We start from the raw sequence: 15,674 nt of genomic DNA, 5'->3' as shown, positions 1-15,674 counted from the left end.
TCACTCTAATCTATGTATAAGCATCTCTCTAAATCAAAGGCAGCACAATGAGTCTCCCTGAGGGAGTCTCTTTACCACACAGAAGGATTAGACACTATCACACTCTTATTGGAACTTTCCGTTCTAGAACAGATTACTGAGAGATAGAGAGCTCAGTCTTTACAGCCATTCTCCATTTCACTTTCTTCAATCACTTTTCTCTCTCTCACAGTCTGATAAATTTTCCAGCAAAAATGATAGCAGGAATTTTGTTGCTTGCGGTGATAGGCTGTACGGGCATGTCAATAGCTCCAGTATTGATTGTGTTGGGAACTCACAGCCCTCGAACTTGTCTAAGATTTTGAGGCTCCTCTTAGACAAGTAACTCTGAATTTTGAAAGTTTCAGCATACCCTCAAGATATGATCGGCCACATCTTCTGGCCTATTTGTGAATCTAGTATGCACTATATGAGAACTTCAGCCATTAGACTAGGAACACTGACAAAGCAGTGTTTCTTTTAGTTATGCTGATTGATTTTCTAGTTGAAGGTAATAAAATACAGAGAAATCCATGAAAAGTCTGATACATTCACAGTTTCCATTGACGGATCTAAATGATTCTAACAATACATTTCACATGAGGTATGGAGTAACCTCTGTATCTGCTGGTGTGTGTATGTGTGACGTCTAAATGGTAACTGAGGATCTGGCCTATGCCAGGATTAGGGATTTGCAAAACTACCCATTTCTTTTATAATCGTTAAGTTGGTAGGTTGTTTAAGTGACCCCCTAGTGGCTCAGTGGTTAGCAAGAAGGTCCTGGTTTCGAGTCCCGGCTCAACTGGGCCTTTCTGCATAGAGTATGCATGTTCTCCATGTGTTCTCATGGGTTTCCTCCCCCACAAGTCATGCAAAACATGCAGGTTAAGTGAATTGGAGACTCTAAATTGCCCCCATAAGTCCCCAAGCCACTGGGGGTTGCTTCAGGAAGGGCATCTGGCATAAAACCTGTGCCAAGTCTAAATGCAGATCACGGATGGCCCGCTGTGGCGACCTCTAACGGGTGCAGCCGAAAGAAGATGATGTTCACGTGACCCCAATCAGAGTTTCGGAGGAATATATGGATGCTAACTGCAGCACTTCAACACGGTGACAAATGTACAGAATATTCAACAAATAAATAACTATAACATCTTTTTGCAGAAAACTATAAAAGTACGAAAAGTAAGAAATCCAATACAGAGCGGCACAAAACTGCTTATGTGCATCCTGAATACACAATGACATGCTTCAATGTAACCAGAGTGCTTCAGGGTGATCCTCGCTGCATATTCAAACTCTATAAAACATGTGCAAAAGCACTTTCTAACACACACAGATATACATTAATGTTTTCATTGTACCTGTCTTATGAAACTCTGTACCTTACAAGTTTCTTAAACTCAATTCTCTCTGTATAACACACACCGTGTTTGTGGCAGTGCTGGATGGTGTGTTGGATGAAAGTCTGCACTTCTTTATAGGTCTGCAGGAAAGAGTCATGAAAACAACTGCCCTCCTCTGAACACCAGACAACCGCTCTCTTCCTGTGAGAGAAAGAGAGAGAGAGTCAGTAAGTGAACTTTAACAGGACAGAACAGAAATAGTCCAAGCTGAAAAAAAAAACAACAAAAAAAACAAGGTAAGACAAAAAAAAAAAAAAGAAAAGATGAGATGAGATGAGATGAGGAACAGAACAATGGTGAGGAGATTCAAATGTTAAAATGAGCGACCCATCTTCCCTTGTTGCCATGACAACAACTACCACCAGGGTTGGGGAGTAACGAAATACATGTAACGGGATTATGTATTTAAAATATAAAATATAAGTAACTGTATTCCACTACAGTTACAATTTAAATAATTGGTAATTAGAATACAGTTACATTCAAAAAGTATTTTGATTACTGAAGAGATTACTTTGCATTTTATTGTCATTTGTTTCATTTAATATTTAGTCCTTTCAGATGAAAAACATTTATACGTATAAATGATGCGATCCAAAGTGCATTTGAACAGCAGTGAAACACTTTCTTATGATGCGTTACATTCATACGAGCAGACAGAGAAGTAAGTTTGAAGTAAGTTTGGAGCAGAAGAAATAGAAATAAACCTTGTGTAAATTGTCAGCTTTACGCTAAGCTAAAATGCTATTTCTTGTAAGACCTTATGATATTAGGGCAAAAATCATATTCTTGATATTATTTTTTCTTTTAAAATATCTAAAAATCCTTAAAACAAGATCAATTTGATTGATCTTGTTTTAGAAACAACACTGCATAAGATATTTAGGTTTTTCAGAGAATGTATTTTTAACATTTGTATTTTGTCTGACTGTACTGGCAGAGTTTTTATACTCAAAACAAGTGAAAAAATCACCAGTGCTGAAGAAGTAATCCAAAGTATTTAGAATACATTACTGACCTTGAGTAATCTAATGAAATACATTACAAATGACATTTTACAGCATGTATTCTGTAATCTGTAGTGGAATACATTTCAAAAGTAACCCGCCCAACCCTGCCTACCACAATAACAAGTGTGTGATAAACATGCTATTATTGGAGAGCTCTGACTTTCACCTCTACAATCTACATTTCGACTGTACTATAACAAGCACATGTTGAATGAAAATTCACAAGTTTAAAGTCAACATGAAACAGTTTTCGCATCCCATTGTACTTTCGTAATGTAAGATATTTCCAAGTGAAAGAGGATATTCAATGGGGAAAAAAATGTAGAACGGGACTTTATTCTATCCATCGTGAACTGATTGAATTGTGAAAAGTGGGATTCCATACAAGAATGGAGCAGTACTCTCCTCCTCAAACACCACTGGCTCCCATTTTTTTTAGGTTTTCTAAACTAGACATGGAAGCTGAGGGTCAAGTTCGCCCTCAAGAGAATCAACTATTGGCAGGATTTAAGAAAGACTGCATCACCTACAATAGTAGCCTACAAACAATGCCTAAATAGCTATTTGGCTATTGTTTAACATTGACCAATAGCCTGCATGGCCTAGGTGACATCAGTCAAATAAGAAAGTTGTCACAGAGGCGGAGCAAGTCATTACATTTTGGTGAAAGACAACGAAGACAAACTTTTTAACAAATAAAATAAAAAGAGGCAATTATGATTTCCAGTTGATCAGATGTACAGCATCTACATACATAAAGTGTGCAATACTGTATCAATCTTCTAAACATTAAAAATACAAGGAATGTGTGACTGTCCAATCATCAGTCTGGTTATAACAGGTAGCTGCATTTTACATTGCTTAAAACTACGCTACTTGCTACCACCGAGACTAAGGCTCATTTTCTCTGACCTTTTGACTGCCTGTAATTAGAGAGAGAGAGAGAGAGAGAGAGAGAGAGAAATTAATACATATCAAGCATGTGAGCAGGGAGATGAAGATGAAGAGGCAGGCAGAAGTGATGAAGAGTCTGTCACTGTGCATCAATGACACCAGAATGAGTTTTAGAGTGGTGAAAGCCAAGATGGGTGAGTTTGTGACGTCACTACATGGAGAAGGCTGAGCTCATGAAAGGAATAGTCCATCCAAAAATAAAATATTCTAATATAACTTACCATCATGCTGTTCCAAACCCAAATGACTTTCTCTCTGATGCAGTCACTGAAAAGTGGGTGTTTCCTGTCAAGTCTTAAAGAAGAAGCAGCACCAAAACCTAGCATTTCTGACAGAGGGTCAGAATGAGAGTGGAAAATGATCATGTTTTACAAATATATGACTGTTTCTTTTGTGTAAAAAACTTTACTAATATTATAAGTGAACTTCAAAGAACATATAAAAAATAATTATTAAAAAATGCATGTCATGACCCCTTGAAAGTTTAAAAAAAAGTGCTTCAGGTTGATCCTCGCTGCACATTCAAAAGTGCAGAACTACAAGATAATATTGTGGGTACATATATAGTTTAAGACATCAAGCAGTTTAAACCTTTTTTACTGAAACTATTTAGTTAAGCAGCGTCAGACAGAATCAGCAAGGTTTTAATCTCTTCAAAGCACCTTACAAATATGGAAATATTCCTTAAAGCAGAGGAATTTGTATTTAAATTAATTGTTGATTTGGCGCTTTGATTGCTGTAAGAGCAGCATATAAAAAGACAAATTCTAAAGCATTAAAGAGACTAAACTTTTTGCAGTGGGTTTTACCATGCTGACTGTTACTTATTGTTAAGTACAGTGGTGATGGTGTGGTGGGCTAAAGCACAGAACTGGTAAGTAAAAGGTTGCTGGTTTGATCCCCACAGCATATATATAGTTAAATTTTGCAGTTAACCACACACTGGATCTTTTTAGAAACATTGAGATGAAAAAGCTTCTAATGTCTATATAATGTAGAAAGAAGCAAACCAAATTGTGTGAGTCACAGGAAGAGAAGTTAATGTATGTCAAAATGAGTGAAAGTGGCTGTAAAATTCACACCGTGGTGTGAAAGCATGAAGTGTGTAATATAACTAAAAATGTGTCCTAATAGGAGCGCTAAATACACTTAACTGTCAAGTGAGTGTGTTTTGTGTGTGTGTGTGTACTGAATCTCAGTTACAGTGCTGCAGTCTGCTGTTGGTGTTTTGGTGATTATAGTAGGTGTGCTGCAAACATCAATAGTTTCTTTCAATTCAGCCTGTACAAACTCTATAAAACATGTGCAAAAGCACTTTCTAACACACAGATATACATTAATGTTTTCATTGTACCTGTCTCATGAAACTCTGTACCTTACAAGTTTCTTAAACTCAATTCTCTCTGTATCACACACACCGTGTTTGTGGCAGTGCTGGATGGTGTGTTGGATGAAAGTCTGCACTTCTTTATAGGTCTGCAGGAAAGAGTCATGAAAACAACTGCCCTCCTCTGAACACCAGACAACCGCTCTCTTCCTGTGAGAGAAAGAGAGAGAGAGTCAGTAAGTGAACTTTAACAGGACGGAACAGAAATAGTCCAAGCTGAAAAAAACAAAAACAAGGTAAGACAAAAAAAGAAAAGATGAGATGAGGAACAGAACAATGGTGAGGAGATTAAAATGTTAAAATGAGCGACCCATCTTCCCTTGTTGCCATGACAACAGCTACCTTAATAACAAGTGTGTGATAAACATGCTATTATTGGAGAGCTCTGACTTTCACCTCTACAATCTACATTTCGACTGTACTATAACAAGCACATGTTGAATGAAAATTCACAAGTTTAAAGTCAACATGAAACAGTTTTCGCATCCCATTGTACTTTCGTAATGTAAGATATTTCCAAGTGAAAGAGGATATTCAATGGGGAAAAAAATGTAGAACGGGACTTTATTCTATCCATCGTGAACTGATTGAATTGTGAAAAGTGGGATTCCATACAAGAATGGAGCAGTACTCTCCTCCTCAAACACCACTGGCTCCCATTTTTTTTAGGTTTTCTAAACTAGACATGGAAGCTGAGGGTCAAGTTCGCCCTCGAGAAAATCAACTATTGGCAGGATTTAAGAAAGACTGCATCACCTACAATAGTAGCCTACAAACAATGCCTAAATAGCTATTTGGCTATTGTTTAACATTGACCAATAGCCTGCATGGCCTAGGTGACATCAGTCAAATAAGAAAGTTGTCACAGAGGCGGAGCAAGTCATTACATTTTGGTGAAAGACAACGAAGACAAACTTTTTAACAAATAAAATAAAAAGGGGTAATTATGATTTCCAGTTGATCAGATGTACAGCATCTACATACATAAAGTGTGCAATACTGTATCAATCTTCTAAACATTAAAAATACAAGGAATGTGTGACTGTCCAATCATCAGTCTGGTTATAACAGGTAGCTGCATTTTACATTGCTTAAAACTACGCTACTTGCTACCACCGAGACTAAGGCTCATTTTCTCTGACCTTTTGACTGCCTGTAATTAGAGAGAGAGAGAGAGAGAGAGAGAGAGAGAGAGAAATTAATACATATCAAGCATGTGAGCAGGGAGATGAAGATGAAGAGGCAGGCAGAAGTGATGAAGAGTCTGTCACTGTGCATCAATGACACCAGAATGAGTTTTAGAGTGGTGAAAGCCAAGATGGGTGAGTTTGTGACGTCACTACATGGAGAAGGCTGAGCTCATGAAAGGAATAGTCCATCCAAAAATAAAATATTCTAATATAACTTACCATCATGCTGTTCCAAACCCAAATGACTTTCTCTCTGATGCAGTCACTGAAAAGTGGGTGTTTAATGTCAATTCTTAAAGGAGAAGCAGCACCAAAACCTAGCGTTTCTGACAAAATTATCATGTTTTACAAATATATGACTGTTTCTTTTGTGCAAAAAACTTTACTAATATTATAAGTGAACTTCAAAGAACATATTAAAATAATAATTTAAAAAATGTATGTCATGACCCCTTGAAAGTTACAAAAAAAGTTTTCATAAATGTAGTCCATGCGACTAAAAAGTAAAAAGGCCAGGTTTCCCTGAGAATCATCCCAGAATTTAAGTAATTTACTGTATCAGTGAAAATACTGACATCTGTTGCATGTTCATGAGCACTATGTGAGAAGCTTGTTCACAGTGGCGCATTCATTCCAATTTTTCCGTTGTTTAGCGCTAAAAAAAACTCAAATTCTCACATGCACTAGCTTCTCTCATACTGTAGCTTCTCTCATAGCGCTCAACAAACGTCAAGATTTTGACTGAAAAATTACCTTTGCTTTCATTTCTTCAAACCTATACCTTTAGAAGATTTTAATATGACATACAGTAAGAGTTCCATGGACTACTTTTATGATACTTCTGGGTCCCGTTTTAAGCTTTGAAGTGAAGCACTTTCCACTATTATTGCATTGAAAAGACAACCTATGATATCCATTAAAACATCTACTTTAGTGTTCCACATAAGAAAGAACGACATGAGGATTAGTTAATCATAACAGTATTATTAATTTTGGGTTAACTATCCCTTTAATGCGAGGAGGGCAGCCCCTGCTGTGCATTCTTTTTGGGTAAGGTCATTTGCTCTCTGGTGCCCCTTCTTTTGCCTAATTATTCCAACCTCTTCATGTCTCCTCTAAATCATCCCTCTCTCCGGGATACTCAATAGTTAGCTTCTTATATTCTGACCCAGTTGTGTGTGTTTGTCCAGTGCCCACTCCTTCCATGTGTGTATCCCCCCCCTCCCCCTCTCCAATATATGTGTGCTTGATCGTCTTCTGTGCTAGGCCTCCTATTAGTATTCGGTAACCATGGTAATCCTGCTTTTCTGCAAGATTATCAACATATGCTGACACTGTGGTTTTCTCTCCCCCTCTTCTCTCACTCAGTTTCTCATTCAACCAGAACTCACTCATTCAACATTCCCTCCCTCCATCTCTTTTTTCACACTCTTTTTTCAATTTTCCTGAGATGGCAATACAGTAGAAATTAAAATGTTTCCATCATATCATGCCTTGTGCCTTTGGGATGGCACAATAATTCTGTCTTTCTCTGTATCCAGCAACACACACTTGAAATACTACTGGACAGAACAACATAAATGAGAGAGAGAAAAAAAAAATACATTTAAGCTGACCCAGTTAAAGCAAAGTAGAACAGTGACACCCTCCTTCTTTACCTCTCTCTCCCTTACACACACACACACACACAACAATAACATTCCTTGCTAATAAGGTTGTAGTCATGGAAGTAACATTCTGAAAGGTCTCTTGGTTAGCAGCCACTCTGAACAATAAGTGTCTCTACACTTGAGTTATAAAGGCAAATCCCTCCAGACTGGGTCTTTCTCTACATCCAAAGCAATCAGGGGTGCAAAAACCATATATGCAATATATGCAAGGCATGGGGTGCCACCCAAAGGGTGGTTGGATGGCAAAACCTTCAAAGGGCCACCAACTTTGATATTGCATAAATCCAGTAAAGGTGAATTTATGCCCCTGATATCAATGTATTTGTCTTCTTTATTCTGAAAATTCATTTATCCAGCCTGATCTCATGAAAATGATGTGACTGTGGCAACATTTTTGGAAAATGAAATGACGTAGTTCATTACATGTATCGCTGCAGTTTCGAGGTGAAATGTCCTCTGAAGGGCGCTATAAGCAAGTTAAACTTTCTCCCAAAAAGATTAGGTTTTTAAAGGTGTTTTTTCACTACATTCAAAAAACGACAGACTGGATGTCATACATTTCCAATGTAGAGTCGCAGGAGGGCTGCGTGGGGTTCAGACCATCTCCAGATGTGACATTTTCAGATCCGATTTGAGCTTCAGCTGCGCTGAAATATTTCACCTTGTGCGATTAGAACGTATGCGACCGCCCAACCAGATGTGACGTATTCATTCAAAAAATGAGTGTGAAGTGAGAAATATCAATTAATTTTGTCCTTAACTTATTCTAATCATAATATTGAACGCTTATGATTGTATAAGTCAGAAATAATAATTCATGTTGCAAATATATCACAACAGGTTTTTGTAATAATGGTAAATGTGTGATTAAATATGTTCATGTGTCATTTATTTCTGCACACGCAAAACCTGCATATTTAAAATGACATCTACGAATTTCTACTTCTTATTTGCTGGATTATGGTTGTTGTTAATTAGCATTTTAATAATTATAAAAACAGTACTAATGATAAAAATAATAAATACTGAGTGAATATAAATCTTGAATTTTATTGAATTCATCCATTTATTGAATTTGCTCAAGGTAGCAAACCTTTGGTAGCTTCTCCCTTAATTAATAAAATGCATTGCGAGCAAAATCATGACTGCAGCTAGGGGGAGAAATACGACAGTTGTATGTGATTGTCAGAGACAGTGAAAATGAGGCATAAGGATAATCCTCTATGGAGTTTTATATGTACAAAACCTTCCTCCCTAACCCGAACATTTAACTTAAGCCTAACCAATAATAACATACTGTAAAATGTAAATGTGAGATGATACAGCATTAACCTTTAAAACCTCATTTGTTTTTCCAATTTTAAATAATAAAAAAACAATGTCCCTACTCTAAATCCTGCCCCTAAACCTGATAGTGTCATAAAAGAAAATGTGAGAAGAAAAATGCAATTGCTGAAGCAACCATGTCATTTCAAAGCGCTTCTATGTCACTTTTTCCCCTCATGTGTCGATTTGCTACACTCGTACCCTGTCTTTTGCGTACAAAGTCCAAAGCTCTTTCAGTTGAGCTTCCGTGTTTATTTTACCAGAAAACTTTTGCAAAACGTTGAACAAAACACGTAAAACTCAAAAATGCAAACATTTATTTATAGTATCGTGATTCTATGAGACCAGGTTGCATTTATCTCTCAATCTCTGCTGTCTGGCTAAATACAAATCAGAATATGTGCGGTTTATTTAGTGTTTTTATTACATTAGATGATGACAGAATGCACATTTTTGGGTAAACTATTCCTTTAAAATAAGAGAACTGGATAAATATGCTTGAACTAGAGTTGAATTCTAACCAAGTTTATGAATATTGACAACAATACTGTTGTTTACTTCCTGTAGATTAAAGTGACAGTTTGCCTGCTGTATGGTCTTACCAGCTCCATAAACTACAGAGTAGACAATACGCTTGGCATGCTCTCTGTCCTCCAGACTAACTCGGTCCTCACTCGCACCCTTCCTAAAGACAGCCAGAGAGAGGGAGAAAGAGAGATTTATATAATAACTGTCAGCAACACTGGTAGACTGGAGGCATCAGTGTTCGTAGAGTGACAGGGAATCATAGGCTGCCCTGCAGATGTCTTACTGCATTAGAGCAGAGGTCAGTGTTAGGTCAGCACTCACGCTGTATTATATCAAATTTTAAGCTCATTGAGGTGAGCAATACACACATACACACTCATACATGCAGGAATATGCTAACAGAGATGCTGTGATGATCTCAACAGCCTGATGGGTTCACAGACCTCATCATCACAACAGAGTGAGGGCACACATCTACCCTCAAACACATACTCACACAGTGGAACTGTGTCAGCAATCAAATCACACTTTTTCTCGACAGGTATGTCAGCGTATGGAACAGTAACTCTGGAGATGTGAGCATCAGACTGATCTCACTCACTCTCTTCTTTGTCAGACTCTCTGTATTGTCCATTGCACACAACTTCAAGGAGAAAGACACAGAATGGTACCGCAGGACGATTTGCCCTCTTGTCAGTCCGTTTATTTCTTTTTGTGTGTTTGTGTGAAATGGCGCATTCTAAATTCTTTGCAAACTTTTGGGTTGCCTCTCTGTGACCTCTTACCAAAACAACTACATTTCACTTTGTTGTCCAGGGAACATTATAAAAATGCTTTCACTTTATTAAAGTCACTGTGTGTGATTTCTGTACCTTCAATGACACCAAATGAAACTGCAAAAAAAAAAAATGTTTTCTAACAGTTTCCCGAACACTTGTCTGCCATCTGTCAAAAAACAGGTAGTCCCACACCAAACTTACACCATTGACTGAGCCAATGTCTGGTTGCTTAAACAAACCGAGTAAATTTAAAGCACCACAGGGCCACAGTAACTATGTTTCCATCCATGTTGTATTTAATTTATTAGAAAAATCAGAATATCAACAAAACAATTTGCAAATAAAGCAGCGTTTCCATCCCTTGTGTTTAAGAGTACAAAATCAGCTCTGGGAAAATTGGAAGTTGAAGCCACTGTGGCTCATTATTAAATGTAGTTGCTATTTAGAGAGTGCAGACATAACACTCGGAAAAACGTCATGTTTGCTAGTGTTTGGTAGCAGATGACTTGTGTCTGGGAGAAAAAGTGTGTCAAACAGTTCATGGAGGTAATATTAGCCAATCGTTATGACATGCTTTGGCTCTAGCATTTCAGAATAACCAGAGAAAAATTTGAGACGAGATAATATTGCTGATATTTTCGGAGCGAATTTTGTATACACATGGCTTGTTGAGGCAAAGTCAAGTGACTTTATTGATATGCATTTATGTTCCTATATAAATTCTAAAGGAATATATCTGGTAAATGTGTTTCATCGTAGTTTATGCACGTCTTAATGAATAATTAATGAAATGATAATTATCCATCTTAAGTGGCCGAATATGTTTTTTATGCACATTTTGAAAACTTTATTCACATTTAGGTGTTTCTATTGAGCACTTTTGCAATATCCCAAAATTTTCATAGAAATATGTGGATAGAAACCCAGCTAGTGTTTACAAATTTTGGGTGATCATCATAGGAAAATATTTTGGACTGGGTGTGGAGTTCATAGAGATTAATTTTTTAATTTAAAATGTTTAAATAAGTCATGTGGCAATGGGCTTAAAAATCTTGTCATGCGATAATGGGCTGAATAAGAGATAGAGATAGGCCTACAATCATTTTTACGAGAAAATCATTCACAGGTGTCAACATCATTTCATATTCCCATTCCTGTTTAGAATGTGAATTTTTAGCAACCAATAATGAATTCAAGTACTATGCAATACACACACACACACACACACACACACACACACACACACACACACACAGAGTGCTGCGGCTCTCCATAGACATAATGATTTTTATACTGTATGAACTATAGATTCTACCCCCTAACCCTAAACCTAACCCTCACAAAAAACTTTCTGCATTTTTACATTTTCCAAAAAACACAGTTTAGTATGTTTATTAAGCGATTTGAATTATGGGGACACTAGAAATGTCATCATAAACCACATTTATAGCATTACACCCTTGTAATGACCAGTTTGTAACCTAAAAAAAAAAGTCCTCGTAAGCCACCCAAACCCACCCACACACACACACACACCAAAAGCAGACTCATTAGTGCTTGTGACAGACATGACAAAACAAAACACTAATGATACCTACAAGGGCAGCAGGTGTGTTTTGAAGTAATGATGCTACCTGGGCACAAAGTACTTTTGACCAAAAAGTAAACATCTTTTGATCAATTAATTTCTATTGCTTTTCAGTGACTTTTTCAGTTGCTTGTGGTTAAATAAGTAACAGGGATTTTTAAAAATCATTGTATAGAGAATTGTTTTACCCCACACATTTGTGTTTGGGAGCGAGATAGTTATGATGTATACCAAACTATATGAGAATGTGTGAGTGCGTACCCACCACTGGGCCACTAGCATGGTAAAGACCTCTGCTTCAGAGTTCTGAAAGATTCTCAGCAACTGCAGTTCAGATGATAAGTGAGCCAAGAGACGCAACTCCACCTGACAGAAATCTACACAAACAAACATACACAAGCATAATGATGTCCTCCTTCAAACTTCATCTTCATCCAAAATGATGCCATAACTCTCTCTCACGGAAAGACATGGAAAGGGGAAGATGACAGTGATTAGTGTGTGTGTGTGTTGGCATCTCTCCCCTCTGTGTCAGCAGGAACATTAATCCACCCAGCAGCTTCTCTGTCAGATAAAAGAGAATGTGTGAGAGGATAAGCACACCAGCTCTGTGTGTGAGTGTGTTTACTGCTTTGACTGCCAGAGTGCTGACTCACCCCCCAACACATACACACACCAACACTCTGGAACCCAACATATCCACTGCCATTCTCCAACATTCCCCAATCCTTTCTGAAAACTGTGAAATAAAATGTGTTCAGTAATTGCGTTGTACAGTATACAGTATAAACTGTATTGTTAAATCAGGTCCTTTTTTTTTTCATGTACACAAATAGGTTTCATGTACAGTGAAATCTTACTTCATGCTTCCAGATGCTGAGCAGGACATATACAAATGATTTTAGAAAAGATTTAAAAAAAAGAGAAATAGAAGAAAGGGCAAATTAATTAATTAAAAATATATTAGCATCTTTTCATGCATGCCTGCATATACAAATACAGATAATGAGGTAGTCTGGGAGTATATGTTGTGCAAAGATATGCATAATCCTTGTGGTGCAAAAGTAAGAAACAAAGTTTTCCCATTCTTAAAATCGACAGATAGATTAATCAATATATTTACAGCAAATGTACACACAGAGATAAACACAGGGTAAATCTCATTATTAATGAGCAGCGTGCTGGCAGGCCAGGGGTCATGTGTCAGTCAAAGAAAATCCAGTCAAGATTCAATGTTACTTTCTCTCTGTCACCATGTGACAGCAGAATCACAGTGCAATACATCATCTCATATTCCACACCCCGTTTCTTATAAATAGAATTTAATAAAACCTTTGCCAGTTCATGGAATTCCTGACTAATCTGACTTGAGGCAGTCTGTGTGTCAATCCCTGTTTTTAATTCTTTCTTTTGATGGATAGAACAATATAGAGAATATTACGTATAATATTACGAGAATGTTAGTAGTGAGCCTTCTGTAAATGACGGATTAAACTTCAAATGCTGAAACATTTCTTAAGGCCAGATTTTAATAAATAAACAGTGGACAGCATTAATCATTTTGGGGTTACAGATGCTTGGATGAGGGCCAGATGGCCATATTGGAGCAAACCTTTTTCTCTAAATGAGCAACTGTTGACCTTTTGCAGTGGCATGACGGCCATGAATCTAATATGCCTAATACACCCAGCATTCTTCACTGCCTATCTCTGACACACCTCTTAACAAAGTATCTATATTACACCTTGTTGGCCAGAGAACATTACAAAAATGTTTTACTTTATGTTATGCAGTCTATTAGACTTTTTAGCCTGTTTTATTGTCTGTCAGGCAAAAGTCTGAATGCTTTCAAAGGTATTTGAACACACCTATCCTCAACAAGCCTCACGATTTGAAGTATAATCCCCTATCTATTTCAGTGTTCGTGCACCTCAACTCAAGAAGTGGCAGGAGGGCTTCCAGGAAAATATATTTATTCATAGAGGCTATTGACTGGTGGAGCTATTAAGAGGTTGCATTGTGGGTTGTTGGTTGATTCTTTTTTTAGTTCCAATGCTGGAGCAGCCTACCTATAAAAGTTGATGGGGAATGATAGAGTGAATGATTGTGAGGTGATCTGAGGGCTCAGGGGAGAGTACAGGTGAGCAGAGGCAATTCTAGGGACTCTGGGGGCCCTATGCAAAAAAAAAAAAAAAAAAGCACAGTTTAGCCTGTGCTTGATACCACCAGACAAGCAGGGAACGTGGGATGACTTTGTCCTAATTCTAGTCTCTCTCTGTTCTCTTTCTGGAAACGGCAAGACGCATCACTCAGTTGGATGTGACAAGGACATCCCAGGGACAGCAACTCGCACTGTTCCTCATACATATTTTTTGCCCATCTCAGCTAACATATATGTATAAGTACTTTTAATGCTTAAAAATATCAGAGAAAAACCAATTAGCCAGTCCCTCTTCACTCTCCTGTGTCTCTCTCTCTCTCTCTCTCTCTCTCACTCACAAACACACACACACACACACACACACACACACACACACACACAGTTTTAGGGCCTTTGTGTATTAGACTGTTGTCAGGCCAGCTGATGAGATTGTGGGCCAGAACAGGCTGTTTTCCAGGTTATGGTTATGCTGCTGGCATGGTGTCTGATGGCTGGTTTCTTCTGCTGCAGGTTACGCTGTCCTTACTGTGACACTGTTACATAACAACACACTGACACACCTCTCACACACACACTCAGTGCTGTCAGAACACATTCACACACACCTTTCCTGAAGTACAGATACACAAAAACCACTATGTGCATCACAGCACAATCCCATACAAATAAAATAAGACATCTCACACGTCAGTTGGAGGTTATGGAAGGACTGGTATGATTTTTTTTTTTAAAACACACACTTCATGCTGACCCACCTGCGGATAGAAAAGTCCAAACTTCTCGTGGAATGAACATGGTACGTGGGTACACAGTCACTCTTTCTGCATTCTTTCCCACACACACACACGTTGGTGCAGCTATCATTATGAGGACTCTCCATAGACATAATGATTTGTATACTGTATGAGCTATAGATTCTATCCCCTAACCCTACCCCTAAACCTAACCCTCACAGAAACCTTTTTGCATTTTTACATTTTCAATAAAACATTGTTTAGTATGATTTTTAAGCAATTTGAATTATGGGGACACTCGAAATGTCCTCATAAACCACATTCATAGCATAATACCCTTGCAATTACCAGTCTGTAACCTAAAAAAATGTCCTTGTAAACCACTGAAACCTGCCCACACACACACACACACATGTTGGGTTTTCATGTTTTATGAGGACTCTCCATAGACATAATGGTTTTTATACTGTACAAACTTTATATTCTATCCCCTAACCCTTAACCCAACCCTCACAGAAAACTTTCTGCATTTTTACATTTTACATCAGTTTAACACATGATCGGCACACACATTCACTTGAAACACTGGTTGAAACATTGTAAATACAAATTCAGATCCATAGAATACAATATAATAAAATAATATAATGTACGGAGTCACTGAGAGCGTTGAGAAGAACCACATGAAAGGACATGGAGAGTATGAGGAAAGGTGATATAGCTGAAAATTAGGGTTAAATACAAGACATGAATAACTAGACAAAGATAAATGAAACTTTAGCGATACGCTTTTTAAGATGTAAAAGAGCCTGGTAACAACTAATCTGAGATAGAGATGTGGGGGGTTGAAGAGTCAAATGCATTTTACATTTGTAATGTAAAATGCATTACAAAACTCAATGCCTGAATAATATGGAAAGCTC

General features: G+C 37.6%; 1 pseudogene; it reads right to left on the bottom strand.

Annotated features, from left to right (window-relative positions):
- LOC127415885 (DNA polymerase nu-like) overlaps positions 1–15,674 on the bottom strand; it is an 81,755-nt pseudogene that overhangs the window by 31,432 nt on the left and 34,649 nt on the right.

Source organism: Myxocyprinus asiaticus, chromosome 2 (assembly GCF_019703515.2).
Source record: "Myxocyprinus asiaticus isolate MX2 ecotype Aquarium Trade chromosome 2, UBuf_Myxa_2, whole genome shotgun sequence".
NCBI classification, from domain to species: Eukaryota; Metazoa; Chordata; class Actinopteri; order Cypriniformes; family Catostomidae; genus Myxocyprinus; species Myxocyprinus asiaticus.
The sequence above is the reverse complement of the archived record's forward strand: the minus strand, read 5'-3'. Positions and strand labels throughout refer to the sequence as shown.